This window comes from Thalassophryne amazonica, chromosome 12 (assembly GCF_902500255.1).
Source record: "Thalassophryne amazonica chromosome 12, fThaAma1.1, whole genome shotgun sequence".
Taxonomy (NCBI): Eukaryota; Metazoa; Chordata; class Actinopteri; order Batrachoidiformes; family Batrachoididae; genus Thalassophryne; species Thalassophryne amazonica.
In genome coordinates this window covers 72,677,815-72,693,667 of record NC_047114.1, presented here as the reverse complement: position 1 = coordinate 72,693,667, position 15,853 = coordinate 72,677,815, and the positions used below count along the sequence as shown (strand labels likewise).

General features: G+C 41.2%; 1 protein-coding gene across 2 annotated transcripts in view; it reads right to left on the bottom strand.

The window, feature by feature from the left end:
- gnal2 (guanine nucleotide binding protein (G protein), alpha activating activity polypeptide, olfactory type 2) overlaps positions 1-15,853 on the bottom strand; it is a 146,387-nt gene that overhangs the window by 41,068 nt on the left and 89,466 nt on the right. The gene's annotated exons all lie outside the window — the stretch shown is intronic.

The following is a 15,853-nucleotide window of genomic DNA, read 5'->3' as shown; positions in this document are numbered from 1 at the left end:
AGACATCTGAGTGTTAAAGAGGAACTATGCAACATTTTTACCTTGACCGTACAATTTGGGAGTAATCATAATCGCTAAATGACTTATTTTGGGGAGAATGGAGGCTCTCCCCCCACCAAGCGTCTCGTAGTGGAACACTAGCTTTGCAACTTTAGGAACACTGACCCAGTGTCCTTTGAACGAGAGTCTCGGGTCTTGCAAGAAACACAAACTGCTTTACGGCACTACAACAATACATACATGCCCCCTATAGAGGCACCGGCAAGCAAGAGCTTTAATAACAAGCCAACGTAGGCATTATTTCTTATGTTTATCATCTTGGTAAAATGCTGTCGGAGGAAGTGAGCATGTGACCGAGCAAGGGGTCAAATACCAGTCAACCTCAGTCGGGCTTTCTTGGACTAGTGAGAGCTGAAAGATAAAGAAGCATGCACAACTGATGCAGACCTGATGTTCGTTAATGAGATAAACTCTCTGTTCTCTCTGTATTGCCGCTGACTGCATTCCACTGAAAAGAAATGCAGCAAGGTTTTTACTACAGTTTTGTGAGATATGTACTCCTGAGCTGTAGGGGGAGAAATGTAGCTGCCTATGAGGACTAACGGAAGCAATGTATCGGCATCATTATTTAACTGTATTCATGATGTAAAGCAGTGGCTTTATATCATTATTTAATCGTATTCATGATGTAAAGCAGTGGCTTTACCTGAATGATGGTAAAACAGAGACCACTGTGTTTGGACTTTCTGACATGCTGAATGTTGTACCCTGAAACTTTGGTGTTCTGGCTAACTATTTAAAACAATCTGTCAAGAATTAGGGAGTGATATCTGAGAGCTATTTGTGGTTTGATCAACACATAAACTCTGTTGTCAAAGCAAGTTTTTTCCAGCTACGTGTTCCGGCTCAAATAAAGTCCTTCCTCAGTAGACGTGATCTTCAGACGGCCATTCATGCTTTCATCAGCTCCAGACTTGATTACTGTAATGCACTTTATGCTGGTGTTAACCTGTCTTCTCTTTCATGGATCTAACTTGTGCAAAATGCTGATGCTCACCTTTTAACGAACACTTTTATGCTCACAAGTTTATGCCTGTACTTTGTTCACTCCACTGTCTTTCAGTTTGTTTTAGAATTGATTTTAAGATTTGTTTTTAAAGCTATCAGTGGCCTAAAACCATCCTACTTACAATAGGACATTACGGACATCTGGTCAACTTTACTTAGATGTTCTCAGGTCAAACTATAAACTGAGGTGTGATTGTGCTTTTGCGGTAGCTGGCCCCAGATTCTGGAACAAGTCACCTTCTGATTTACACACCATTTCTGATCTAGCAGTTTTTAAATCAAAGCTCAAGACTTACTTATTTAAAGTGGATATGACACTTAAAGACAACATAGTCTTATTACATGTAACAAAGGTTATATAATTCGGTCAACCTAAGCATTTTGGGAAAATGGACGCAGTTTTCCCATTATATATAACATTTGAACGTCCTGCCACTGAAAAATGTGCACGCCCCGTGACCAGCTTCCCGCTGAGCACCAAGCCTGAAATACGTCACTACATGTAGACCATATCGGCTCGCGTGCCTGGCGGCCGTTGTTTACACTGTTTTTTTAGCGGCAGAAACTTTGATTAAACACAGCTCTCAGGTACTTGTTTGTCGATAGGTCTGACCAGTGTGTCGCAGCATATTGCACAAACACAAGGGCGAAAGGTTTTAGCCTTTTCAAGTCCAGGCAGATTAATCAAAAGCCGCGGTGTTGTGTGATGCACGAAATGTCCGGCTGCCGCTCGCACACCCACATTTGCTCCCGACAGCAGACACTTTCGTCTACCGTCTCCATGTTCTCGCACCGCTCACAGGAACACCTAAAATGTTAACCCCAAATAATATGTTCACAATAATCTTGAAATGGTCAAGGAACTTACGTAGTAAACACGGCGGCGGCATGTAAACATGGCGGCGGCATGTTCAGTGTTGTTTTCGGCGATCTTTTTCGAAACCTTCGCCGTTTATTTCCTATTCTTTTGTGAAAATAACGTAACTAAACACGGATGAATGCAATGCCAGGCACTCGAAAACGGCAAAAACCCGAAGGTAATGACGGTGGTCCACAAGTAATAGCTATACTGTCACGGCTCCGGAACAATAACAAAGGCAGTAAACAGACGCTCGAATCGAAAATGCTATACAGTAATTAGAGTGTTATAAACAGCAGCAACAAAAATCAAAGCCTATCTTACCATTCCATATTCTGCAGCCTTTCAAAATCCATCGGAATTGGCACGTCTCTTGCCTCTGCTTTGGCTCCACCATAAACACCGTCGGCATTATTTTTGCTGCCAGAGTGCTCCTGTTTGAATGTTCGTCCGAAAGATACGGCTCCAATCTGTAGGGTCTAATCACTGCTGCGCCATCCTCAGGATCCGAGTCAGAAATAATCCACACTTGAAGAGGAGTCAGAAAAGTTCTTCATCTCGTCACTGTCCATGCTGAGGTCCATTTGTTCCTGTTGTTAATCTAACAGACAAAGGCGGGACTCTACATTCTGTGACGTCACGGCATCACGTGACCGCTGATGGAACACTACCAGCGCGCTTTCCAAGAAACACACTTTTGAGAAACTGTACAAACTTTATTTCTCAGTGATAATAATTAAGACCACTTTCAACTTACTATACTGTATGTATATTTTGATATTTATATCAGTTTTACCTAATTTTTTAGGTGTCATATCCACTTTAAACTGGCTTTTAATACCTACTGGTGCTGTGACGTTTTGTTTTTATGTGCATCTTTAATACCAGTGTATGTTTTTGAAGACTGTGCCCAAAGTGTTTCACACCACTTTGGCACCGTCTGGCAGCTGTAAAGGGCTATATAAATAAATGTTGATTGAGTGAATACAAAAAAAAAAAACAAGAAAGCAAAAACTCGCCAGTTATAGTTTCTCTTTAAGGTAAACTTTATTTTTTCATTAATTGTTTTTTAATTTGATTATCATTTGTCATTGCATGAAGGTACAGCTAGATACGTGTTTTTTTTTATTTGACATTCTTTGAACACACTTTGAGCGTTATACCAAACTGCAATATTACAATATTTTGTCAATTTTAAGTATGATTTTGCACAAATGAAGGCATCTCATAAAATATCACGCTGTAAAAAAGACAAAATCATCATAGGCAGTGTCCCTATTCTGCAAACATTCTGTCCTTGTTAAGTCCTACAAATTCGTATAAAATTTGTACTTTTGTATTTGTACTTTGGCATACTGTTGTGGTGCTGGTGGTAATGAAGTCTGACGCATTTGGGAGTTTTTTGATGTGTTATGAATCACTGGATTAAACGTATGAAGCATATTATCTCAACTCGGCGGCTACTTCCATGCTGTACACTATGGTACATTTTGATTACGTCATCACCCAATTTCTGTATAAAATCATTCGCCCTTACAGTCCATCCCCACCTCAAAAGTCATGTCACAGTCATGAAATGTGGGCATCCCCATGGTCTTCTTCAGCCACTGGAGTCCTCAACACTGACACCTGCATGCTCAATTATACCTAGAAAAAAACCACTACATGGCATAACTGATCTCATCTCAACTCATCTCAGTCTCCCGAAGTAACCTTTCATTTGACACAAAACCATTCCAGCAGGACCAAGGATTCTTCAAAGAGCCCTTGTAACAAATGGATCTAATCATCACCTTTAGTCACTGGCTAGCTTCCAACCATACAGGACAACAGGAAGGATGAGTTAACTCAAATAATAGGACATTCATTCTCCAGTAAAGTTATTGGCATCTCCGGCTACTGATTTCATAACTCCATAAGCTCTTCCAAGAAGTTTCTCAATCACAAGTGCAGAGGACCCAGGACTTTTTGCAACTGATAGACACATTTAGATGAGATAAAATTTTAAAAGTAATCTTTATGTTAATGAGATTGGTAAGATTAGACCTTACTTGTGTGAACCACCTTGAGGCAGCCTTGTTGTGATTTGGCGCTATATAAATGTAAATAAATTGTTATAAGGTAGGGACAGTATCAAGACAATCAGTAGCAACAAACAATGGCAGAAAATTTTAAAACACGTTGGGTGACCGACTCCATAATTTTCCACATTATGATGCGTCACTGCCATTCCACAGTGACAAATACATTTGTCAGAACAGCTGGCAAGTGATCAAATTTTAAGGTTATTGTTTACTGCTTGATGTGCTCGCTGGTGTGCCCTTTGGTGGAATCCTCCAATAACATGTAGACAATAGGCAAGTCTGTGTACAATTACATACATGCAACCGGTTGGAGTTGTGAACACGTGGCTGAGAAAAGCAAGTATATTTCTACCTTAATGGGCCTGGATATTAAAGTCGTTATAAGAAGACAATGACGAGGACTGGCGAACAAGCCCTGAAGTAGGTCCACCCTGTGAATCCACTTTAGTAGACTAAAACTGAAATTTCGTTCACATTTTCGAGAACCCATGTAACCTTCTAATTAACTTATTTGTGCTATATGGTGTACATGAAATTACTGTCATTAGTAAAACTGTTGTGTGCTATATTTAAATAAGGACAAATTATAACAATACACATGTAAAGCCCTAAAAGAACAAACAAATTCACTTTAAATGGAAAAAGTTGATCTACAGACCGTAATTACCAAAATTATATTGTTTGTAAGAAACAGCTGACCTATGTGACCATGTTCCATGCCAAGGTAACCATTAATATAGCTGATATAAATGCAAGTACTTTAAAGTTTTTATTAACTTGTCAGCAGCTGTGAAAGCATATTAAACATTGGGTAGAGCAAAATTTACAGGAAAATGTTGCTTTAACGGATACTGTTGGTTGTAAGACCCACAACTGCAATGTGGAATTTGACATTTCCCTGACTGTGCATATTATTTTGTTGAGATGGGTCTATATTCATTTGGTAGCCCTTCGCAGGTAAAGCTCAGGAAAACCATATTCAGGATCTCTGTCAAACCACCAGACAATGGTTAGCTAAATGTTTACTTAAGTTGGCCATGCTACGGCCTTCAGCCTGACCTGATAAACACCCAATAGCTCAGCTGTCTCGGCAAAGAAAATGCTGTGACAGAAAACTATAAAGGGGTTCTATAAATAGCTTTGTGCTCCCCTCTGACCACATTCCACAGAAGGTAAAAGTTGAGGCTTGTCTGATTAGTGGCCAAGGTGGCGTGAGTCTTCTGTCTGGGTGTGGCTGGCTCTGCTAACTGGTAGCCAACCTGAGGTAGCCAGCCAAATCCTCTGAATGAAGTCAAGGGTTTGAATTGCCCATGGCGATACAAAATTACACACTAACAACAAAGTTAATGCACACGGTCATGTGCTTTTGATTGGATTTTGCATGCCTGCGAGCCTGGTGATTTCTGTTAGGCCAGTTTGGAAGCAATAGGGACCAAAGTGTGGAGCTGGGAGCCCCTGTCATGATTAGACAGCAAAATGGCTCCTCGCATGTCAAACCCCTCTCTGAACAATTCAGCTTGCCCCGTCTCTGTAGCAGTGTCAGTTCTGGAGGAAGAAACAGTTGCACTGTGTGACAGAGGGAGAGTATAGAGGGAGACAGAGGGGCAGAAGAGCTGTGGGAGAATTCACAGACTCGAGCATGTGGTCGGTCTGATGATGCATTTTATGTCAGATCATAAGGAGACGAGGGGGTACAGCTGCACGGTGATGCACCCCCTTATACACACAAAATCAGCACAGAGGCGTTGTGTGTCTCACCTTCTGCTACTGACCTTCCCTTTGTTTACAGCGCATTGCCGAGATACTCCCTTTGATTCGGCTGCGCACACGTGACCCTCCGCCAGTTTCTGCTCTGCAGTGCTGCTGCTAAAAATAGCCTCAGCTTGCCCTGGCTCCACAGCTAGTTTACATAAGCTCTAAGGGGAGGTGAGGGATGGAAGGGAAGGGGGAGAAAAGGGAGCGATAGAGGGAGAGAGGGGAGGGGGAGCCTCAGAGAGAGGCAGCTGGAGGGAGGGGGAGCTGCGTCTGTGGACAACCATTCCACAATCGCTGAGCAGAGAACCTGCAACGCCGCTGCTCTCCTCCAGCAGTCTGTGGCTTTACACTCCTGGTCAACAGCTGTGTGTGCGTCCGTAGTCCACACACACACACACCCACACAGACACACACACCCACCAACAGCCTCACAGATATCCGCCATTCAGCCGCCTCTCCCTGCTCTGCGTCTGCCTGTCCTTTAAAATGGAAGCACATTTTAACCCCAAAATAAATATCTATTTATAGCCACAATTCCTCATCTTTATGTGAAGCAAATTCCAATTTCCTCTGCATTTTCATTCATGTTAAAATAAGCTACAAAGTGGTTACAATGACCATGAACCAACATCCAGCCATGACTGCTTTTTTTTTCTTTTTTTTTTTTTTTTTTGTCTGTAAACTGGATTACTGTACAAATAATGGAACTGTGTGTGTGTGGGGGGGGGGGATAAGTGTTTGATACACTGCTGATTTTGCAAGTTTTCCCCACCTACAAAGAATGGAGAGGTCTAATTTTTATCGTAGGTACACTTCAACTGTGAGACAGAATCTAAAAGAAAAATCCAGAAAATCACATTGAATGATTTTTAAATAATTAATTTGCATTTTATTGCATGAAATAAGTATTTGATCACCTACCAACCAGCAAAAATTCTGACTCTCACAAACCAGTTAGTCTGCCTTTAAAAGCCCCCCTATTCTGCACTCATTACCTGTATTAAAAGACACCTGTCTACACAATCAATCACAATCCAACCTATCCACAATGGCCAAGACCAAGAAGCTGTCTACGACACCAACGCCAAAATTGTAGACCTGCACAAGGCTGGGATGGCCTACAGGACAACAGGCAAGCAGCTTGGTGAGAATGCAACAACTGTTGGCCCAATTATTAGAAAATGGAAGAAACATAAGATGACTGTTAATCTCCCTCAGTCTGGGGTTCCATGCAAGATCTCGCCTCGTGGGGTTACGATGATTCTGAGAAGAGTCAGGAATCGGCCCAGAATGACACGGGAGGACCTGGTCAATGAGGTGAAGAGAGCTGGGACCACAGTCACAAAGATTACATTAGTAACTACGCTGTCATGGTTTAAAATACTGCAAGGAACGCAAGGTCCCCCAGCTCATGCCAGCACATGTCCAGGCCTGTTTGAAGTTCACCAGTGACCATCTAGATGATCCAGAGGAGACATGGGAAAAGGTCATGTGGTCAGACAGGATCAAAATAGAGCTTTATGGTATCAACTCCATTTGCCGTGTTTGGAGGAAGAAGGATGAGCCCAATCCCAAGAAAACCATCCCAACCATGAAGCATGGGGGTGGAAACATCATACTTTGGGGTGCTTTTCTGCAAAGGGGATCGTACGACTGTACTGTATTGAGGAGAGGATGGATGGGGTCATGTATCACAAGATTTTGGCAAACAACCTCCTTCCCTCAGTAAAACCATTGAAAATGCGTTGTGGCTGGGTCATGCAGCATGCAAATGACCCAAAACACACAGCCAGGGCAAGTTGGGAATGGCTCCTTAAGAAGCATTTCAAGGTCCTGAGTGGCCTAGCCAGTCTCCAGACCTGAACCCAACAGAAAACCGTTGGATGGACCTGAAACTCTGTGTTGCCCAGCAACAGCGCTGAAACCTGAAAGTTCTGGAGAAGATCTGTATGGAGGAATGGACCAAAATCCCTGCTGCAGTGTGCAAACTTGGTCAAGAACTACAGGACACATCTGACCTCTGTAACTGCAAGCCAAGGTGTCTGTTCCAAATAGTAACTTCTGTTTTTTTCTTTTGTATCAAATACTTATTTCATGCAATACAATGCAATTATAAAAAAATAAATAAATAAATAAAAAATAATCATACAATGTGATTTTCTGGAATTTATGTTTTATTCTGTCTCTCACAGTTGAAGTGTACCTACGATAAAGATTACTATGTTTGAAGGTGGGAACAGAGTAATGATATTAGACGATTAGATATAAACTACTACACTGCACCACATCTAAAGCTTTTACTAAAGGTACAGTATCAAAGTGGATTCTTCTGCAAGGACACAGATCTGTACGTTAGATTTTATTTATTTTTAATATGATTATTTCTGACAGAGCTACAGCAATTTTCCAATAAGTTAGACTCCACATTTCACTTTACACAAATTATGCCATCACTGAATGAATATACATGAAAAATCGTCACACAAAACAATTTATCTGGAGTCATAGGTCAGGTCTGGGAGCATCTACAGGTGTCAAACGTCGCACCAAAGTACTTCCCCCAGTCTTTATTAACAACCACTCAGGCAGACCACTGGACAAACCCCACCTCCTGAAAGTAGTCATCTACCTGCTGCCGCCAGGTGATCTATGAGCATTGTTTTGCACTTTACTACTTGCTGGGCTCCTCAGCACAGAGGTACCAGAATGCTGGATCATGCCTGGGAAATGTAGCTGATGTTTACACACAATGTACATAGTACACCTCAGTAACTAGTCATTTGACAAAGTAATTCCAGTCATACCAAAGGATACGCCGAAGAGACTTCAGACCAAAGACTCATCTGTGTGTGGCGTTCACGTGCTCCCCATGTCTGCACGGGTTTCCTCTAGGTACTCAAGCTTCCACTCACTGTCAAAACATGCATATTAAGTTATGCTCCTTCTGCAGCCTATGCTAAAGCCAGTGCTTTGAGGGCCTGGAGTTGTTCCCTGGGTGCCACACTGTCGCTGCCCCCTAGTCCTTAATGATGGTGTCCAATTGTCTCCGGCAAGGATGGGCTTAAGGCAGACAAAATAATTTCTTTAAGGGAATAAATTCATTTAAATAAATTCATGAATTATTATCACCACCAGCACCATCCAAGCATTGCATTAGGTCACTGGATAGAGTACACAGCCTCTTTCAGACATGCACTCCAACCCTGAACTTGTCTCAACATCACTTAGAAAAGATGTATATTAGAATGCAAACCTCTGAATGGCCTGGACTGCACATTAAACAGACTTTACCCTGACAGCTCCACCGCATGGACATGGCACAGTCAATTGTCTGTGCAATATCCATCTGAAATAGCGCATTCACATCAACGGGGGAGTGTTGTTGAGATTTAGATCACATGGATGCCACGAAACAGAATACAGCCATTTTAGGGTTAACAGCAAGTGCCAGTTACACTTAGACATAAATAAAAAATATCTAACCGGAAACATGATTTGGAAAAGTTTGGCAACAAGTGCCAACACTAAAACCACCATGAGACAAATTCAGGGAGCGTCAAAGATCACTTCTGCTGCATCATGTCCTGCCCTCCAAACCCAGTTAGCCCTTATTACCTAAGCCACACAGACTATTTCCAGGTGTTGAGGATGCATCTAACAAAAACAATCTCCTTTTGTGTGCTAGATATGTGAAAGGGCAACCGCAGACAATGTTCGCACCTGACTCTCCAGACATTGCTCAGCATTCATATGAGAAAACAGCTAAATCTCACAACCATACAGTAAAACTGGCAGCACCGGGACTCTGAGCACTTGGCCCTTCATTCTCCTGCAAAGATATAGGCATCAGCAAACACTTCTGTCCAGCAACATCACAACTCCATAAGCTTTTCCAAGGCACCTCTCAACGTCATAGGCGCAGTTGCCAGAGAGGTGAATGTCACTGCTGAGATAAGTGAATTTCTCATAAAGTGCGATGCTTTCACCACATACAGATAACCCTCTCATGGCTGACTCCAGAAATCAGCCCGGATCTTAGTCATGATCTAGGATAACTCCGCAACAAGACAACGTCTATGAACTTCTCAAGATCAACATCTTGGCAGACGGATCAGCCTCATACAACTGCTCAGTTTAGCCAACCTAATGGGACAGTATAGCACATTCACCTGTCAGTACTGTGAGATCATTGTGTGGAATGGCATCTGTGACATCCACAAAGTCCAAACCAATTTGTAACACATCTTTAAAAATGTGTATCTAAAAAAAGAAAAGAAAAAAGAGCTGCTGCTAAATGGGTTTTCAATGCTTACCAAAATGTAAATCAATATGCTGCTGCCAGACTCTTTTCAGTAAGCAGAACATTTGACCACATTACACTCATTTTGGACTCTCTTTACTGGCTTCCTGTCCCCGTGAGATCAGATTTTAAGGTTCTGCTTTTAACTTATAAAGTTATTTACAGACTAGCACCTCCCTACTTAGCTGACTTACTTAAACCCTACGTACCGGCCCGGGCTCTGCTTTCTCAGGGTGCAGGACTACTTTGTGTCCCTAGGGTGAATAATAAGTCTGCTGGCCACAAAGCCTCCTCTTATTGTGCACCTGTTTTGTTGAATGATCTCCCTGTGGAGATAAAACAGTCTGATTCTTAAGTCGTATTTGTTTTCCCTCTCATATGGCTAGCATACTGACATAGTATGGCATTATGCTTTCCATCCTTTAAAATTCATTTTATTAGTAACAGAACAGGTCTCAGCCTCAACTATCTAAATTTTGGGTCTGTTAGTGAAGTTTAGGGCTAGCAGCCGATGATCACCTTAGTATTTTCTCTGCTTTCCTGTTGACGTATTATACTTTAGGTGTAGTTTTTTTCCGGGGGATTGATTCTGCTCTTTTTCTCTCAGTCCGAGGTACATATAGCGGGATGGCTACTGAACACAGGATGTCGGACTGACAGACTGAAATGGATGTTGCTGGGGAACAGGCCCACTGACGGCATGAGGACTGCTGGATGACCCCTGGCTGTGGCATAACTGCCTGCATGGACTTCTCATCAAATACATATTCTTTTGTTATTGTGTCATGTTTTAAATTCTTGTTTTCTTTTTCACCTTTGTAAAAACCTCGCAACTGTTAGAATGGTCTAAGCAGTGGGTCACCCCTCTGAGTCTGGTCTGCTTGAGGTTTCTTCCTCAATATCATCAGAGGTAGTTTTTCATTACCATTGTCACCTGTGTGCTTGCTCTAGGGGTTGGTAAGGTTAGACGTTGCTTGAGGCACGTTTGTAGCGATTTGGCACGATATAAATTAAATAAATTGAATTAAAATTGAATAAATATTATAGGAGCAGTGAAGATGTACAGTTGACTGGCTGATTTCATTCAAGTTTTCTGTTCAAGTTTTACTTTAATGTGAAATTGTGTTAGGTCTTGCAACTACTATATATATATATATATATATATATATATATATATATGCTCTACAGCAACTTTGCTGCTGTCACCTTTTGTTCGAGTGTGTCCCCCCATAGGGGGCTCCAACAACCTAAAGGACAGTGGTTTGTGTGGATAGCATCCCACTGAGGTTCGAGTACATCGGCTTCAACACTTCAGTTCAAAACCACAGTTTCCTTTTCCTATGAGATCAGGCACACAAACGCAAATGCAGAAACATAATATCTTCATACATAGATAAATCCATGCAAACACATTTACATAGTGCTCCTTTTGCTTACTCCTTGGTCAGCTGATAGTGGAATATCATGTGATTTTATCTAACAAACACTATTTTTTAAAGGAACAAGGCATTATTTCGCTACTGGCAGAGTTATAACTGTCATCCAAAGGCTAGTTTAATAAATATTGTAGTTAGACTTCACTTATTACAAGACTAAAAGCAGAAATATATGAACGGAATTAATGTACTAAACTAAAACCATTTAGATTGCTTTCAAAAATGTGTATACTGAAACTGTTAAGAGGCCTTCAAAATATGACAAATGACATGTAACAATTATATATGTATGTGGAACACACACACACACACACACACACACACACACACACACACACACACACACACACACACACACACACACACACACACACACAAAACAACTAAAAAGTATTTAGAATCACTTTTCTGCATTTTATTTGCCAAGGTTATGAACTTCTAAAAGTTCTCTGCACTTTTGTTTGATGTGGTTGAACAAATTAGTTCTGCCAATCGGCACATGCCTTAAAGATGGCCAGTTTCTATGGAGGCCTAACGGCACTTTCAAATTTTGATATATGCGAATCTTTCAGAGAAATGGTGAGCAAACACTGCTTAGTATACAGATCTCTACAGTTTACAATTCCCCTTTCTGAATTAAGAACACAGACTAGTGCCTCCTACTGGCACAGAGGGTTTAAACTTGCGCAGTCTGCTATAATCTTTCCAGTGTGTTGTAATCTGAATTTTTTTGATGACTGGGTTGCACTGCGAATGATATGTGTCTGCGCAGTGTATCACTACGTTTGTACTGCATGCTAGAGAATAATCAGACTCATATTGTTACATGTTGCACAAAATTAACAATACACTCTAAATAAGGGTAAGAATTTAAACCACATTACTTTATGGAGTGGGAGCAACACACACACACACACACACACACACACACACACACACACACACACACACACACACACACACACACACACACACACACACACACACACACACACACACACACACACACACACACACACACACACACACACACACACACAAATACTTCTTGTGAAGATGAAAAATCTCAAACTAGTTATTAACAACAAACAGGTGAACTGAAAGAGAAACCACACAGGTTAGTGCACTGATGAAGAAAACATCAACTCTACACCTCAGAGATCACATCCACAACCGCCTCACTGTCATCCACTGGCATTTTATATATGGAAGTCAAATTGGGTAAAGATGAAGAAATTAACATTGACATTAATAAGAAAAGCTAGCGACACACAACCGGTGTATAAATATCCTTTCTTGCTCTTCCATGCACAGAAGGGGCTCCTTATTCAGGAGTCTGTTTGTGATCCGTTGCGCTTCTGTTTCTGTAGGCTCTTCAGGGGCCAGGCCTGGCTGACAATGCTGGTCATTCTTAGCACTTTACTGCTCCAGATGACTGTGTCAGTAGCCTCCAGGCTGGTGACTGAGTCCCGTGACCGACACAACACCACAATCCCAATCTCAGCCTCAGTTCTAGACCAAGAACCAATCCAGCATTAGTAATGTCTGTTCACAGCCTCACCTCCAAAACTACAGAAACCATCTGGTTCCGGCCCCATTACTCATTCAAGGGCCATCTACACCATGCCACATCTATTATTTCTCATCTCATGAAAGCATATGTATATTTTCTTCTGACAAGACAGATTGTTAAAAGTCCTCACATCCTGCATTTTACAAATGTTTCTGTGATTTATGACAGAACTATATACTTTACAGAGCAACTATAGATATACATAGATACCCAGTTAGCTCTAAGGTGCAAATGTAGCTTCAGTATAAATTTTTCATAAACTCAGCTTTCAGTTAAAGGGGACATTTCCTTGCCTTGTCCTATCTCCCTCAGAAAGCATGAGCTTATCGCACAGCACACAAACCAACTCATTTGGCCTCTCAGTCATGTGGATCTCTGTTAACCAAATCATACAAAACTAAAATCCTTTCAGGTTGAAATTTTGTAGCAAGAAAATGTGTGGACCTTATAGAAGAGAACAGATGGCGCAGAAGTTATATTAGTGTTTTAATTTATTGCTTGCTTCATTTATCATTATAGAAACATTGCATAATTTATTACCAACCTTGAAAAATGTCAGCTACTTATTTTATAAACAACACCCAATCTAGAGCCCATGAATCTGCATGGGCAACGTGCTAGTTATTAATAATCTGGTATATAATTATTTTTAAAGATCGCATTGACTGGAGTGAGATATGCCCTTTACAGGTAACACATTTATTCTGTGTAAGTAAAATCCAAAAGGGAACGGAATACGCAACAATCTTTATAATCTGAACCATTTTGATATATGCCAAGCGGCGTTACCTGCATGTTTCTATGAGAAGAAATTCACAATGAAGTGGGACTCTATGTCAAAGCAGAAACTTTAAAGCATACATTTTAATTCTGGTTCACATGCAGAGCAGTCTTTATACTGACATACAGTGATGTGTATTATAAAAGGTTTTATTCAGTCGTGAAACCGTAAGATATGTAGATATATAGTCTATAAATTTATAGCCTCTTCTGCTTCTTTAAAAAAAAAAAAAGTCCGTGGATGTCTGATGAAATACCATTTTGATATTTATCAAAATCCCGAGGATTAAAAAACAAGAAGTTTCAATTAACCCCTTGAAGTTTTCATTAAACCAATGAGGTGGCTGAGTGTCACAAGCTTGTCGACAATTCAGTGACATATTTTCCAGCGCTTTCAGCAACACCCCAGCTCAAGGCTAAAGGGGCTACTGGCCAACACAACTTAAGCGTATTTTTGAGCATCTTAGCCGTGGTAGAGTGGCTGGCTTTTTCCGCCCTCCCACCCCATTCTTGACAAGAAGCAGTTTGTCTGGTTAGTGAAGCATGTTGAAATCGCTGTAGTCAAAGGTCAATGCAAGGTATAGATCATGCTGTGGTAGCATGTCATTGCACAGACACACTGATGTGTTGCAGGATCAGAGAGAATGCAGAATATTTCAGCATAAGACCAATCAGTGAAAGAGCTGAAATGTCTATCCATGCTCAGGGGTCGAATCTCAAATCAACTAGGAATGAGGTCAGAAACAGGTCAAACGTCTATTTATATGCGAGTCCTACTTAAGTTGGCAACTTGAGTGCCCATCTCTGGTTGGGAGCACTTGCTTCACAAAAATGTTTACTAAATAAAAATAAACTTACAGCAGCAACTATGGCAACCTTTGCCTCCACCCTCATCACATTCCCGTACCAAAGCGACATCACGTCCAACTCTGTCACACTCTGCATTCTCATTACAAGAATAAACCCTAGCTGTATCACTCAGCTTTTTCACAGCCTCATTTTTTTTTCCTTCAGTTACACGCAAAAACTATCCGTAGCACCATGCAAAGCAGCTCTCCCCTGGCTGAGTCCCTGCTGCTGCAGCCTGGGTTTGTAGCCATCATCAACACATATCGAGTGCAACAGTACGCCGAAAGTTGTGTAACAGTCGATTGAAAGATAACCGCTGCCGTTGGAAATACCTGATTATGTGAACTCTGCAATACTGTCACCAACAAGCACTGACTACAAGAGGAAGCAGAAGGCTGAGCTCAGATGTGTGTGTACATAAATGAGTGATTTTGCTGTTGACACAGCCAAGGCAATACAAAGGAACCAGCCCATCACAGCTCAAACACATAGCACGTAACAAGAGCAATCAGAGATTTCTGATGTCCACCAATCAGGATCACCTCCAAAATTCAGTGGTGTCTTCCATGCCCTAATATCTATCTGTGGTGCAAATTTGGTGAGAATCCGTGAAGTAGTTCTGACGTAATCCTTCAAAGCCTGTATTAAGTGAAATCCTGAGCCAGAATCCAGATCCGAATCACTTCCAAAATTTAATGGAGTTTTCCATGGCCTAATATGCATCTGTGGTGAAAATTTTGGCAAAATCCGTGCAGTAACTTTGATGTAATCCTGCTAACAATCAGACAGACAAATAAACGCGGATGATTTTATTACTTCCTTGGCGAACATAGTTAACTTGTAGGCACACCTCTGTGATCTTAAAATATATAAAAGTGCAATGCAGAATATGGATTCCAAAAGTATCAGTATGGAGATGCTCTTTGGTATAACAAGTGCATGTAATCGGCTCCTACTCATTTGTCTAGTTGGTTGTTCAGAGTTGCATCTATGTGGAAAGACAACTGCTGATGGACAAGCTAAATGTAATAGTAAATTTACAATGTGCATTTGCAAAATCTTGACGCAACATCACTGTTTCTTCCACTGAGATGTGAGTCATTTTCCCCATAATACTGAAACTTTTTACTCAATTGAGATTGCTTCCTC